Source organism: Staurois parvus, unplaced genomic scaffold, assembly GCF_062004578.1.
Source record: "Staurois parvus isolate SC_StPar_1 unplaced genomic scaffold, SC_StPar_1.0 ptg000696l, whole genome shotgun sequence".
NCBI classification, from domain to species: Eukaryota; Metazoa; Chordata; class Amphibia; order Anura; family Ranidae; genus Staurois; species Staurois parvus.
This window is the reverse complement of record NW_028318492.1, coordinates 6,177,838-6,190,949: the sequence shown is the minus strand read 5'-3', so window position 1 is coordinate 6,190,949 and position 13,112 is coordinate 6,177,838. Positions and strand designations below refer to the sequence as shown.

Sequence of the window (13,112 nt, the reverse complement as noted above, 5' to 3'; positions counted from 1 at the left end):
ATATGCTCTTTTTTTAACTGTGGATGAAAAATCGTATCCAACAGTGCTGCCCACACTGACTTACGTATATTCTGAGAACAAGACCCTGTTGCTGTCAGAATAAACAAGTTGGTGCTCTAGCTGAATGACATCCTCATTTCGCAAGCAGGCTTTTTCCCCCTTTCTAAGATGGGTATTTACAAGCCGTTGGTGGAAGCCCAGGTGATTAGATCGCACAGTGCCACATGCACCAATTCCAAGATTGTACAAATGTCTAAATAGTGGAACACTTGAATAAAAATTGTCCAGGTATAAGTGGTACCCCATGTGGAAAAAGGATGACACCAAGTCCCAAACTATCTTGCCACTGCTCTCCATGTAGTCTGGGCATCCGGGGGGCTCCACATGACTATCTTCCCTCGTAAATCAGAAATTTATATGTATAGCCTATTGCCCTCTCACAGGTCTTATACATCTTGACCCCATATCTGGCACGCTTGCTGGGGAGAAATTGTTTGAATGGAAGGCGGCCAGAAAAATTAATGAGGGACTCATCAACACAGATGTTTTGCTGGGGAGTATAGACATCTGCAAATTTTTGGTTAAGATGATTTACGAGGGGCCTAATTTTGTGGAGCCAGTCAAACTCAGGGTCAAGCCGATGACGACAGAGTGTGTTGTCATTGAAATGCATAAAACACATTAAACTCTCATGCCTGGCCATTTCAGCAGAGAACACAGGCATATGATGAATCGGGTCTGTGGACCAATACAACCGCAATTCTTTTTTTTTTCGTAATGCCCATGTTGAGGGTTAGGCCCAAAAAAACTTTAAATTCGGAAACCGTAATGGGTTTCCATGTGAATGGTCTGGCAAGGCTTGAATTTGGGTTGGCAGCAATAAACTGTTGTGCATGTAAAGTTCTGGTCTGATCAAAGATATTGATCCGTTCAGACACTATACTAGCAATGGAGGTTTACTGTGTATGTGAACATGTTCCTGGCAATCAAGGGGTTAAATGTGTGCTGGAAATCTGATGCTATCTGGGAGGGGTGCAAAAACCAAGGGAACGTGAATCACGTATATAGATACGTGATTTTGCGAACCCGTGCCGCGCTGTAGCAGTATTTCTACTATACTGCGGCGCAGAAGCGGTTAAACATGTCCAGCACAAAAAAATTTACAAATCAAATTTCATCATAAATTTAGGCCAAAATGTATTCTGTGACATGTTTTTGCTAAAAAAAAAAAAATCCCAATACGTGTAAATGAATTGGTTTCCGTGAAAGTGATAGCATTTACAAATGGCGGTATAGATACTGGCATTTTTTTTCTCTTTTACTTATAATGGTGGTGTTCTGCAACTTATAGTGGGACTATGGCAGACATTCTGACACTGGAGGGAACTGACTTGGGGTCACTGATATCCCCAGTGACACCAATACAGTGATCAGTGCTATAAAAAAGCACTGACACTGTACTAATGGCACTGGGCAGGAAGGGGTTAATAATGAGGGGTGATCAAAAGGTTAATTGTGTGCTGGGAGTGTTTTGCTGGGGGTGTGTGCTTCACTCTAAAGCACACTGCTCTGGATGGCTCTGCTCAGCCATCTAGAGCAGTGTGCCCAAGCTGACAGGGAGGAGGACTGTTGGTAAACAAAGCAGCCGTCCTCCCTCTTGGTGATCCTAGACAATCACCGGAAACCGGTGATTTACACCCGAGGCTGCAATCGGCAGCACGAGCAGGGCGCGCGCCCCCTACCCGAAAATGCAAAATCATGTATATATACAAGTATAAAAAAAGTGCAGTGCTAAAATCACAATGAAAAAGTACATGTATCAAGTGGAACGGTAAAGTGCAACACATAAATATATATAAAACTTGTGAATATAATAGACTGGAAATCAGCGAGCAAAGGTGATGATAAATGCACAACAAGTGCAATTAAAATAATCCATCAATGAATGATTATTTTAATTTCCTTACCGTTTGCTGATTTTCTGTCTATTATATTCACATGTTTTATATATATATATATATATATATATATGTATTGCACTTTACCATTCCACTTCATACAGTTACTTTTTCATTGTGATTTTAGCGCTGCACTTTTTTATAATATACTTGTGGGGATCGTTACCTATACCTTGCGTGCTAGCTGCTTTATAGTCATCACTAGCACTCGCCTATATACAGTATATTTACATATATATATATATATATATATATACACACACATGGTTTTGCACACCTGTGCCGCCCTTCAGCAGTATTTCTGCTATAGGGCGGAGGGTAAGTGGTTAAGCTGTCTCCTGTCTAAGCTGAGCTCTTTCTCTCACCGTACTTGTCTTTACCCTTCCCCCCTTCCTCTCTCTGTAGTCATTCCACAGTATCCTGTTTACCTGAATGCATCTTTCCATGAGGCTTACAACATTAACGTTTTTCTACCTATGATTATCCTCCAATAAATGGAACATTCAAGTGAGTTTCCTCATCTGACTTCCTCAACATGTGAGTTTACTCATTGAGTTAAACTGTCTGTCCCGATGCAATAGATAGATTCAACACCACATCGTATAGCTGTATACATCACTGGAGAGAAAGTTTATGATCTTGTAGTTGAGTCACAACAGTAGAAAAATTAGTTACAGCCTAATTACAAGATTCCTGGGTGACAGTACTGATACAGAACAGATTTATTGCTCTCATTGCAAAGCAAAAAGATGGCAGGAGCATGTGTAAGCCTCCATAACTAAGCCCAGGCCTCTGGTTTCATATTACCGCACACAGGAACACTACACAACTTTCTTGCTTGCTTATCTCTCAGTCATCATCTGCTTGTGTCAACATGAGTTACAAGGGCTCCCTCTGTGAAGAGATGTCACACACCGCAAATCAAGCACAAGTCTCCGATCCCGCTGTGTTACCCAAACACTCAGTTAAACCAACTTGGAAAATTATGGAGAATTATGAAACTTTAGGAACTGAACTAACTAGCCTGAAGTTATTATGGGAAATGTTGTTACTCAATCTAACACACTGTTGAACACGAGGTATGGCCATGGCCACTAGAGGGTGCCATCAAACAACATTCTGCCTCATATGAGCTTTATCAGTTTACCAGCAACAAGTTCAATAATGTTTTATGAAGTATGAACACGGAAGATTTGTTAGAGGAATTACAGCTTCCATGTTCTTAATCTAGAAAGAGACAGTTTTACACAGCAAACCAAATTAAAAGCAGAAGCAAAGATAAAGCTGCTACAAGACACTGCATCTCACAGATCCGTTTCTACAAGACATTCTAAAAAGTCCTCTAAATCCCATAGTTCAAGATGCTCTACACTCAGTGAGTGACTTATTAGTGCCCATGCTGAAGTGGAAGCCAGCAATGTGCGGGCCACATATGCAAAAAAGAGAGCACAGTTAGTAATTTGGACAGCAGAGTTGGAAATTCAGTCAGCACACCAAAGAGCAGAGTTGGAAACTCAGTCAGCACGACAAAGAGCAGAGTTGGAAACTCAGTCAGTGTGCCAAAGAGCAAAGTTGGAAACTCAGTCAACATGCCAAAGAGCAGCAATAGAAATATTAATTGAACAATGTAGACATGATACAGCTATGGCAGAACTAAGGGTCCTAGAACAAGCTAGCAGTGCAGAGAGAGTTGCAAGTGAGAAAGACAGCAATAACCTAAACATAGCAGATATGGAAGATCCCCTCAAACGCACTACAGACTATGTTATAAGCCACTGCAGTGTAAACTCTATTGTCTCCAATTCTCCTGACAATATAGAGAATACTTTTCAGCATCAAGTTAAAGTGGTTCCAGCAACTTCCTGCATGCAAAATCACTCCAACACATTTCCTACCTATCTACCTAACCTTCCTTTATACATCACAGAGCATCAGAGCAAGCTGCAAGCAAGTCATCAATCTCCTGTCATCAGTACAGCTTTAAATAAACGTACCATTGGAGCAACTGACTTCAAGCAAGAAACTCACCCGAATGCATCTGCTGCACCATAGTTCCCTGTGTCTTTTAACAGCTATGTCATGGATAGCGCAATCAGCACCGTTCAGCCAACAACATCTTGCATAAAGTGGGAGACAACTGAGACAACTGAGACAGCAGAGTTTGTGAGGTACATACTTCACTGAGAGCTCACAAATCTGGTCTTACAAGTTTTGATGACTAACCTGAAAACTACCGAAGTTGGAAATGTGCTTTCATAACTGCAATCAATGATCTTGGTATTACAGCTGCTGAAGAATTGGATCTGCTAATCAGATGGCTTGGTCCTCTATCTACTGCATGTGTTAAGCCATTACGATCAGTTTTCATGGACAATCCTACAGCAGGCCTCACAGCTGCATGGGATCAATTAGAGCAAAGTTATGGCAGTCCAGAAGCTATAGAAAATGCTCTGTTCATGCATCTGAAAACTTTCACAAAGATATCTGGTAAGGACAACAAGGAGTTCCAGAGACTGAGTGACCTTCTTGAGCTTCATCTAGCCAAAAGAGACCCAAACTGACCTGGAAACTGCCAGAGGGGTAAACCCAATCATCTCCAAGCTTCCATATGGTTTGCAACAAAAAACCGAACAATGTTTCCTTCCCTGCATTTTCTTTCTTCTGCGAATTCATCAGGAACATTGCAGAAACCAAAAACGATCCAAGTTTTTCCTACGGTGAGTACAGTCTCTCTTCGTCCTTTCCTAAGAGTACCATTCTTCAGGCCAACTATAGAAACTGTAGAGGCCCAGTATCCGTGAGAAAGACTGACATCCTCCCCACTCTTACCACAGTTGTGGCTGAAAATAAACAGAGTAAGAGGATTGAAAACCCTAACCAAGAGTGTTCCATTCACAAGAAGCCACACCCCCTCAAAAATGCATTGGTTTTAGGAAAAGGGTTCTTGAAGAGCGTAAGGAGATTTTAAAGACATTCAGGGTATGTTTCAAGTGTTGTGCTTATACCAAACATTTTGTTAAGGACTGTAATATGTCCATCAAGTGCATACAGTATGGCTCAGAAGAACGTGTGCAAGCCTTCTATCCACTTGAGTCCAGCTCTGCACAACCTGTCAACTCTCCTACCAGGTCAAGACAAGGCGGGGAGAATACAGATCAAGTGCCTGATTCCACCATAATTTCTTCATCCTGCACTGAAGTTTGTGGGGAAAACCGCTGTGATAAGTTGTGTGCTAAGATATGCCTGGTGAACATATACCGCAAAGATCAACCAGAAAAGACTCTAAAGGTGTATGCAATCTTAGATGATCAGAGCAATAGATCACTTGCAAGATCCAAACTGTTTGATTTATTTGTAATAAAGCTCATCTTTACACCTTGGGTACTTGTAGTGGAACTACAGAGGTTTTAGGGAGAAGGGCTCATGGACTCATGGTATCTCCTCTCAAAGATAACCTGCAATTAGTCCTACCTACACTTGTTGAGTGCAACCAGATACCTGCTAACAGGGAAAAAATCCCTACACCAGCTGCTGCCTTTCATCACCCTCACCTGAAGGTAATAGCAAGTGAGATACCACCGCTTGACAAAGATGCTCAGATCCTTCTCCTGTTAGGAAGAGACATTCTAAGGGTTCACAAGGTACACAGACAAGTCAGTGGAGCCTCAGATGCCCTATTTGCCCAGTGTACAGTTGTAGGTTGGGTCATCATAGCCAACGTCTGTACAGGCAAAATGAAGAGACCTACCAAAGTTTCATCATTAACGACAAATACAGTATTCTGCCAAATGACTGAAACACTTTGAGCCATGCCCACATCACTACTGGGTGAAAGAGAAGATAGCCAGCTGCAAATGGCGACATATGTCTCAGGTAACTCAACCCTTTTATCCCTCCATGACTACGACCTCGGCTCTACAGTTTTTAATACAACCAGTGAAGATGATATACTGGCTCCTTCAATGGAAGACAAAGAATTTATCAGAGTAATGGACAATGAGTTATTTCAAGATGACACCAATAACTGGGTAGCACCCCTACCTTTTCGTCTCCCAAGAGAGAGATTGCTCAACAACTTGCAGCAGGCCATCAGTAGATTCCACTCCTTAAATCGTAACTTAAGCAGGAAACCAGAGATGCAAAAGCACTTTGTGGACTTTATGCAAAATATATTTGACAGAGATCATGCAGAGCCTACACCCCCACTAAGGGAGGGAGAAGAATGCTGGTACCTTCCAACCTTTGGCGAGTATCACCCACACAAACTAGACCAAATCAGAGTTGTCTTTGATTCCAGCACTCAGCATGAAGGTGTTCCTCTTAACAACATGCTCCTTACTGGACCCAACTTGAACAACAGTTTAATAGGAGTCCTGATCCGCTTCAGACAAGAGCCCATAGAAGTAATGGCCGACATTCAACAAATGTTTCACTGTTTCATTGTGAAAGAAGACAACAGAGAGTACCTCAGGTTTCTATAGCAGAAAGACAATGACATCAACAAGGAAGTGATAGAATATCGAATGAAGGTACATGTCTTCTGTAACAGTTCTTCCCCTGCAGTGGCAACTTACAGGCTAAGGAGAATGGCTCAGGCTGGAGTAAAGGAATATGGATCTGATGCCCACCAATTTGTTTAAAAAACATCTATGTTGACGACGCACTCAAATCCTTTCCATCTGCTAAAGAAGGAATCGATCTTCTCACCAGAACAAAGGAAATTATGTCTGTAGCAAACCTTAGACTTCACAAGATTATATCTAACAGCCAGGAACTTATGAATGCCTTACCCTCTGAGGACTATGCACTAGTCTACAAAACCTTGATTTAGGTACAGATGTGCCTCTCATACAACAAAGTTCGGGTTTGCTGTGGAACATCAAACAAGACACACTAATCTTCCAAGTGTCAACTTGTGATAAACCCTTCACTAGGAGAGTCTTGTTGGTGATGAACAGCATATATGATCCACTGGGTGTCATTGCTCCAGTCACCATTCAAGGTAAGATCCTGCTAAGACAGTTATCTACTGAGAACATAGACTGGGATACTCCTTTACCTAGTGAGAAACAACACAAGTGGCAAAGGTGGAGATGTTCTTTGAAGTCATAAGAAAAACTTCAGATTTCATGTTGCTATGTTCCAGTTTCCATTTCAACTGCTGACCATAGAGAGACTCTTATTTTCTCTGATGCATCAGTTGAAGCTATTGCTGCAGTAGCCTATTTAAAGACCTCTGGAATTATTGAAGAATCACACTGTAGTTTTGTTCTAGGCAAGGTAAAATCACTTCCAAACCTGCACTTAACATACCAAGACTTGAACTCTGTGCAGCTGTGCTAGCGGTAGAAATTGCCGAAGTCATGCAAAGTGATATGGACACTAGAATTTATTCTTTCACCTTTTATACAGACAGTAAGGTAGTATATACCTTTGGTTATATATACAACCAAACGAAACAGTTTTACATCTATGTCAGCAACAGGGTAGAATGTGTAAAAAGGTTCTCTCTACCAAGTAAATGGCATTACATTCCCACTGAACTCAACCCAGCTGACTGTGGAACCAGAGCCGTGTCATTAGCAGCTCTTCAGAACGGCTTATGGCTTTTGCCTCCAAGGTTTTTGTGTGAGAACTCCTATTCACTCCTTACTGACGACACCTATGGACTAATAAGTCTGGAAGATGTTAAGAAAATAAGAACTGTGAACATCTCACTCCACACTTCTGTGAGTACAAAACAGAAACTGCAGTCACACCATTGTGAGCATTTTTCTACCTAGTCATCTGCTGTGAGAGCTATTGCTTGCCTAATTCACATTGCTCGTTGCTTTGTGAAGAACGCTACATCAGAGTGTCATGCCTGGCACATTTGTTCTGGATACCCCACAGCAGCAGATATTGCATGCACAGAAAAGGTAATTATCCGTTGTGTGCCACAAGAGGTATATCAGGAGGAATTTGAGAGAATCAGAAATGGAACTGAATTGTCCAAAAACAGTTCACTCTTCAATCTAAACCCTGTAGTTGACGCCAATCAGCTACTGAGAGCTGATGGTGTTATAGGAAAATCTAAGCCTAATTTAAAGGTTGGAGATCTCATTCTCCTAAAGGACAAGGAAATTTGTTGGAATGAATGGCCTATGGGTCTTATTACTAAGGTTATGCCCAGTGATGATGACAAGGTTTGGAAGGTAGAGGTCAAGGTAACCAAGGGAGGATCAACACGAACGTTTGATCGACCAATTACAGAGTTAGTACTCCTTTTGCCAGGTGACTGACTTATGCAACCACTCTGCCATGCTATTGGCACGGTGGGGAGTACATTGCTGCTAACCACAGGTTTTTTACTTGGAACTTTGGTATCCTCTGAAGATGTCCCATGTTGGATTACTACATGTTCTACCATCCAGTAGAACTTATGTTTATGTTTGCTTGTTGCGTGTTTCTTGTTACAGGTTCCAAGACATTCATCAGAATTAGACTTATTGAATATATATATTTTGAAGTTATGAAATCTAAAGATTTCAGACAGGGAGTGTTGTGTTACACTACTTGCTTTATTATTATTTCTCTGTGACCATCACTTGTTTATTATTATTCTGTGTCTTTAAGCTGTCTCCTCCTGTCTAAGCTGAGCTCTTTCTTTCACCATACTTATGTGTACCCCTCCCCCCTGCCTCTCTCTGTAGTCATTCCACTGTATCCTGTCTACCTGTATGCATCTTTCCATGAGGCTTACAACATTAACGTTTTTCTATGATTATCCTCCATTAAATGGAACATTCAAATGGGTTTTCTCATCTGACTTCCTCAACATGTGAAATTATTCATTGAGTTAAAATGTCTGATCTGGTGCAAGGGATAGATTCAACACCACGTCGTATAGCTGTATACATCGCTGGAGATAAAGTTTATGGTCTTGTAGTTGAGTCAGAACACCATTTGTACTTTTAGTTTAAATCAGCTAAACACATTTCAGATGTATGAAAGCAAAATGTGTGCAAAGTCCTTTCGTTTGTTATCATAAGAAAGAAGCCACAGCTGAAGAGGAAAAGCCTGTTCTCTGCCAGCATGTTGTAAAAAATAACCCTTGATTCTTTGTGAAAGCAGTGGTCCAACTGCAATGGGTTAACAGACCCCCTGCTGTATCAAACCTACAGCTCTGGAATCAGCACAGCTCAGGCTTTTTGTTGATTCAAGATCTATAGATCTGATTCAGCAGTGGGGAGGGGGTGGGTGTCAGACTTCTGTAAACAGAATATTGTAGCAGTAAAAAAACAAAAAAGAGATAAGTGGGTATAATTAAAAATTTTTTGGCAGCCTTGTAAACATTAAAAGCTCACGTGTACTTACAATTATCATTTAAGGTTAACCACTACCAGATCTGCACTTTACCTAGGTGTACCTTATCACAAAGGGACATATTCTTGCAATTAAATCAGCTGCTTTACACAAATGTGTATGCAATTTTTGGAATGCGCATCTGTGTATGTATACCTACAAGAGCATGTTAATGATGGGGCTTAATTTGACCCAGAGCCCTGGTTACAGCACAGTAGTCTTAAAAAAACAAATTTCCAGCCGATGCTGGTCATCATTTAACAATTTTCACCTGATAAACTCCACTTCATTAAAAAAAAATCTGTCTCCCCTTTAAAGTGATTGTAAAGATGAAATTAAAAAAAAATGTTATACTTACCTGCTCTGTGCATTCTGTGCTACTGCACACAGAAGGTTTTTTAGAATGCATGAAGGTAAATAACCTTGAGCCTGTACAACCATTTTAAGGTTAAAAAGTTTGTACCTTTAGAACCACTTTAATGTTAACTAGCCAGACTGCTAAACCGTTAATGGGCACTGTAGATGATAAAAAAAAGAAAAGCTAACTCTTGTGAATGGAATTCATTGCACTGTTAAAGCTACAAAGTTCTGAAAATATTAAAGTAGTATTAATTTAAAGTGTTTTTTTATCTTAACACATTGAGCACATTAAAATAAACATCCCCCCAAAAAAAAAAATGTGTTAAATTCTTTCCTTAGCAGTTAAAGTTTACAGCTTTCAATGCTGCTGGTTCCTGCTCTCTCATTGCTGCTTCTCTAAACTTTTGGAAAAAGGAAGGCATTTACAGTGGACAGTGCAGTCTCCAGCCAGTCTGTTAGCTTGGAGAAGGCAACAGGGGTATGTGTTTCTATTGATGCACAAATGTTTGGGAGATGGAGCTCTTGTCCCTGTATTCAAGAGTGGTTCCATATGAGGCTGCAAGACAAAGAAGCCACCCTTAAACAGGAACCGTGGTAGTTCATTGAAAACTACAAGCCAACAGCCACTAAGGCTGTCGGGACTTGTAGGTACTCATTCACAGAACTCTGTGAATGAGTGATGCGCCCATGTGAGCGGAGCCCCACACAGTCACTGTGTTTTCAAATCTGACAGATAGTATGAGGAAACCTCTCCCCGTACTATGTGTCAGAGGGAGGGGGGGCGGTGGGCGGCAGCTGCAGCTACAGGAACATGTTACGTGTTCCGCCCTAACACCGAGTGGAACATGTAACATGTTCCAAAGGTGAACTTATCGTTTAAACAGGAACAAAGGCAAGGATTAAAAGAGAAGAAGCTGCATATTCTGTAAGTAATTAAATCAGCTTCTTAAAGTACTTAACATTACATTAGACATTCTGTATGTCAAAAAAGCTCAAAGTTTTCTAGAAAAGTTTACAAACACTACCTTTAGATTTGTCAGCTGAAAGAAAAGTGAACTTTTCATTTAAAAAATTATTATTTCAAGTAAAGGGCATGTTAGCCTGACATATGAGGATATTGCTACAAATATATATTTTAGTATTTGCTTTGCATTGATTTTAGCTTTTTTGTATTATCTCTAAACGTCTTTTCCAATTATTTTCAAAAACCCATTTCAAGCTGTTACAATAACTGTCAGTTTAATGGAAAGTGTTGGTGTGGCTATGAAATATGTTATGACTTTGAACAAGTGATATTTTTCCACTTCAAATAAGTAGTCGGGCATTCTGACTCCACATGCATAGAGGGGCAGTTGAAAAGCTAAAACCTTTCACAGCCGGTGGTCTTGTACTTATTAGCTAGTGTGGCCTGCATGGAATGACAGCAACTGATCAATAATCTTTAACAGGTCAGTCCCCAAGCAGATATTGAAGCAAGGTCAGACAGGCATTCACTTTGAGTTAATATACAATGAAAAAAAAACTAAGATGAAAAAAAATGTTACATTTGAAAGAAATAGTGATTTTCTCACAGGTGCACATGCTGTATTCAGATGCATTAGAAACAGAGTCAAACCCTCCATCCTGCCTTTGTTAAGAAATCCTTGATGACTATGGATATCCCTTTAGCTTTTTATGAATTCCTGATACCCTCTTTAAAAGTTCCCACATGGACTAGTCAGGGTCTTCAAACAATTAAAGATCTCTCCTACGATAAGGAGGGGGCAATGCTTTTGCCCTTTTGCAAATTCACCATTTACACCCTAAACACCTGTCCCAAAATATTGTTATAAACCTGCCCATTTATAAATACAGTACAGTATCTTACTACGTTTCCTTCAACAGTAAGCCTAGGTTCACGCTAATGCAGCTCAATTTTGATTCAATTTTAAATGCAGTTTTGTAGTTCAGCTGCAGTGTGAGTTTGTGCGATTTGAGAAGTATATCTTATTGTGCCGCTCCAAGCTGTGGATGGAAGGAAAAGGATCACGTCACCGGCAAGTGAAAAGTGCATGAGTCCGAGCGATTCCAGTGTCAGCCAATACAAGTGAATGGATGGACGCTGTGCGATTTGGATATATTTTTAATGCAAGTTTTTACCACTGAGACTTATCCCTGCTGTCAGCCAGCAGGGATGAGCCACTGGTTGTTAAGGAGCCAACACCCATTGGTGTCCTAACAATAGATATCAACTCTGGCCTTTTAAACAAAGAACTGAAACCAGAAGTGACAAAATCCTCTTTGCTTCTGGTTTCTGACTTCACAGAGAGAGAGGAACAACATCAGTCAGAACAGTCCTGGGCTCCCCAGTGGAATGGGAGAGCCGGGGAAAGGTGGCAGCAGAAGGGGGCACCCACTTGTGCCGCCTGTAGAAGTGATCGAGTGGCTGTATAACCTTCAATGTTAAAGAGCATCGGCTGCTGCAAATCTTGATAATAGGATGATGCCTTTAGCTGCAGGCATCATCCTGGTATAACCACTTCAATCCAAGGATGTCATATGACGTCCACCAAGGAAGAAATGGTTAACCCCTTTGACTTTATTGTTCAAATTCAGTCATTGTCATGACTGACCAAATCAGTAGCATATTAGACTGCCTTCTACTTTATGCCTTTTCACTCTGAGCCACACATTATTGGGCTTTTCATGCATTGGAGAATCTCCATGTGAGAAACTAATTTTCTGTTCACTCTGAAAAGGGATGAGCTCAAGTATAAGTCTGAACACAAAGTATTACTTTCACTATTATATATAAAAACTTCCAGCTGGAACTGGTTGTTAAGGAAGCTGGTAGGTTTATAACTAAGCCCTGGGCTGGTGGTTGTGGGGGTCGGTGGGCAGGGGGCTTATTGGAATACCAGGCCCTTTAGGTCTTGTCTGAACTTTAAGGGGGAATCCATGCATAACTAATATAAAAATTAATGAGACCCTTCAAAAATGTATACCAGACCCTTATCTAAGGATGCGGCCTAGCAGAGGTTGCAGCTGATGGAACATGTTACATATTCCACCCTAAATATGGGTGGAACATGTAACATGTTCTAGAAGGTGAATTTATCCTTTCAATTGGGTTCGAATTCAACACTTGAATTTTAGTAACGCTTGTTGAAACTTGCTCGACCTGAACCCAAGACTGTTTGACTCCTTTGAGTGTTTGAATATCCAATCATGTGCAGATTAAATACCGGTAAGTAAAAAGGTATTTGCTTTTTTATATTGTACATGACTAGATATTTTAACTGAACATTTACACAATTTATTGTGTGAAGATTCTTAACTCCATTAGTAAAGAATCCTCATAATTGAATCAAAATTAATAAATCCTTCAGAAATAACATCTGTAGATTACAACATATGAGATTTAATCGAATAGCGACTGTAAAACTGATTAAAAATCTGATTAACTTTAGA

The 13,112-nt window shown here is 40.5% G+C and overlaps 1 protein-coding gene across 1 annotated transcript in view; it reads right to left on the bottom strand.

Moving 5' to 3' along the window:
• CFAP47 (cilia and flagella associated protein 47) overlaps window positions 1-13,112 on the bottom strand; it is a 772,366-nt gene that overhangs the window by 135,430 nt on the left and 623,824 nt on the right. The window lies entirely within an intron of this gene.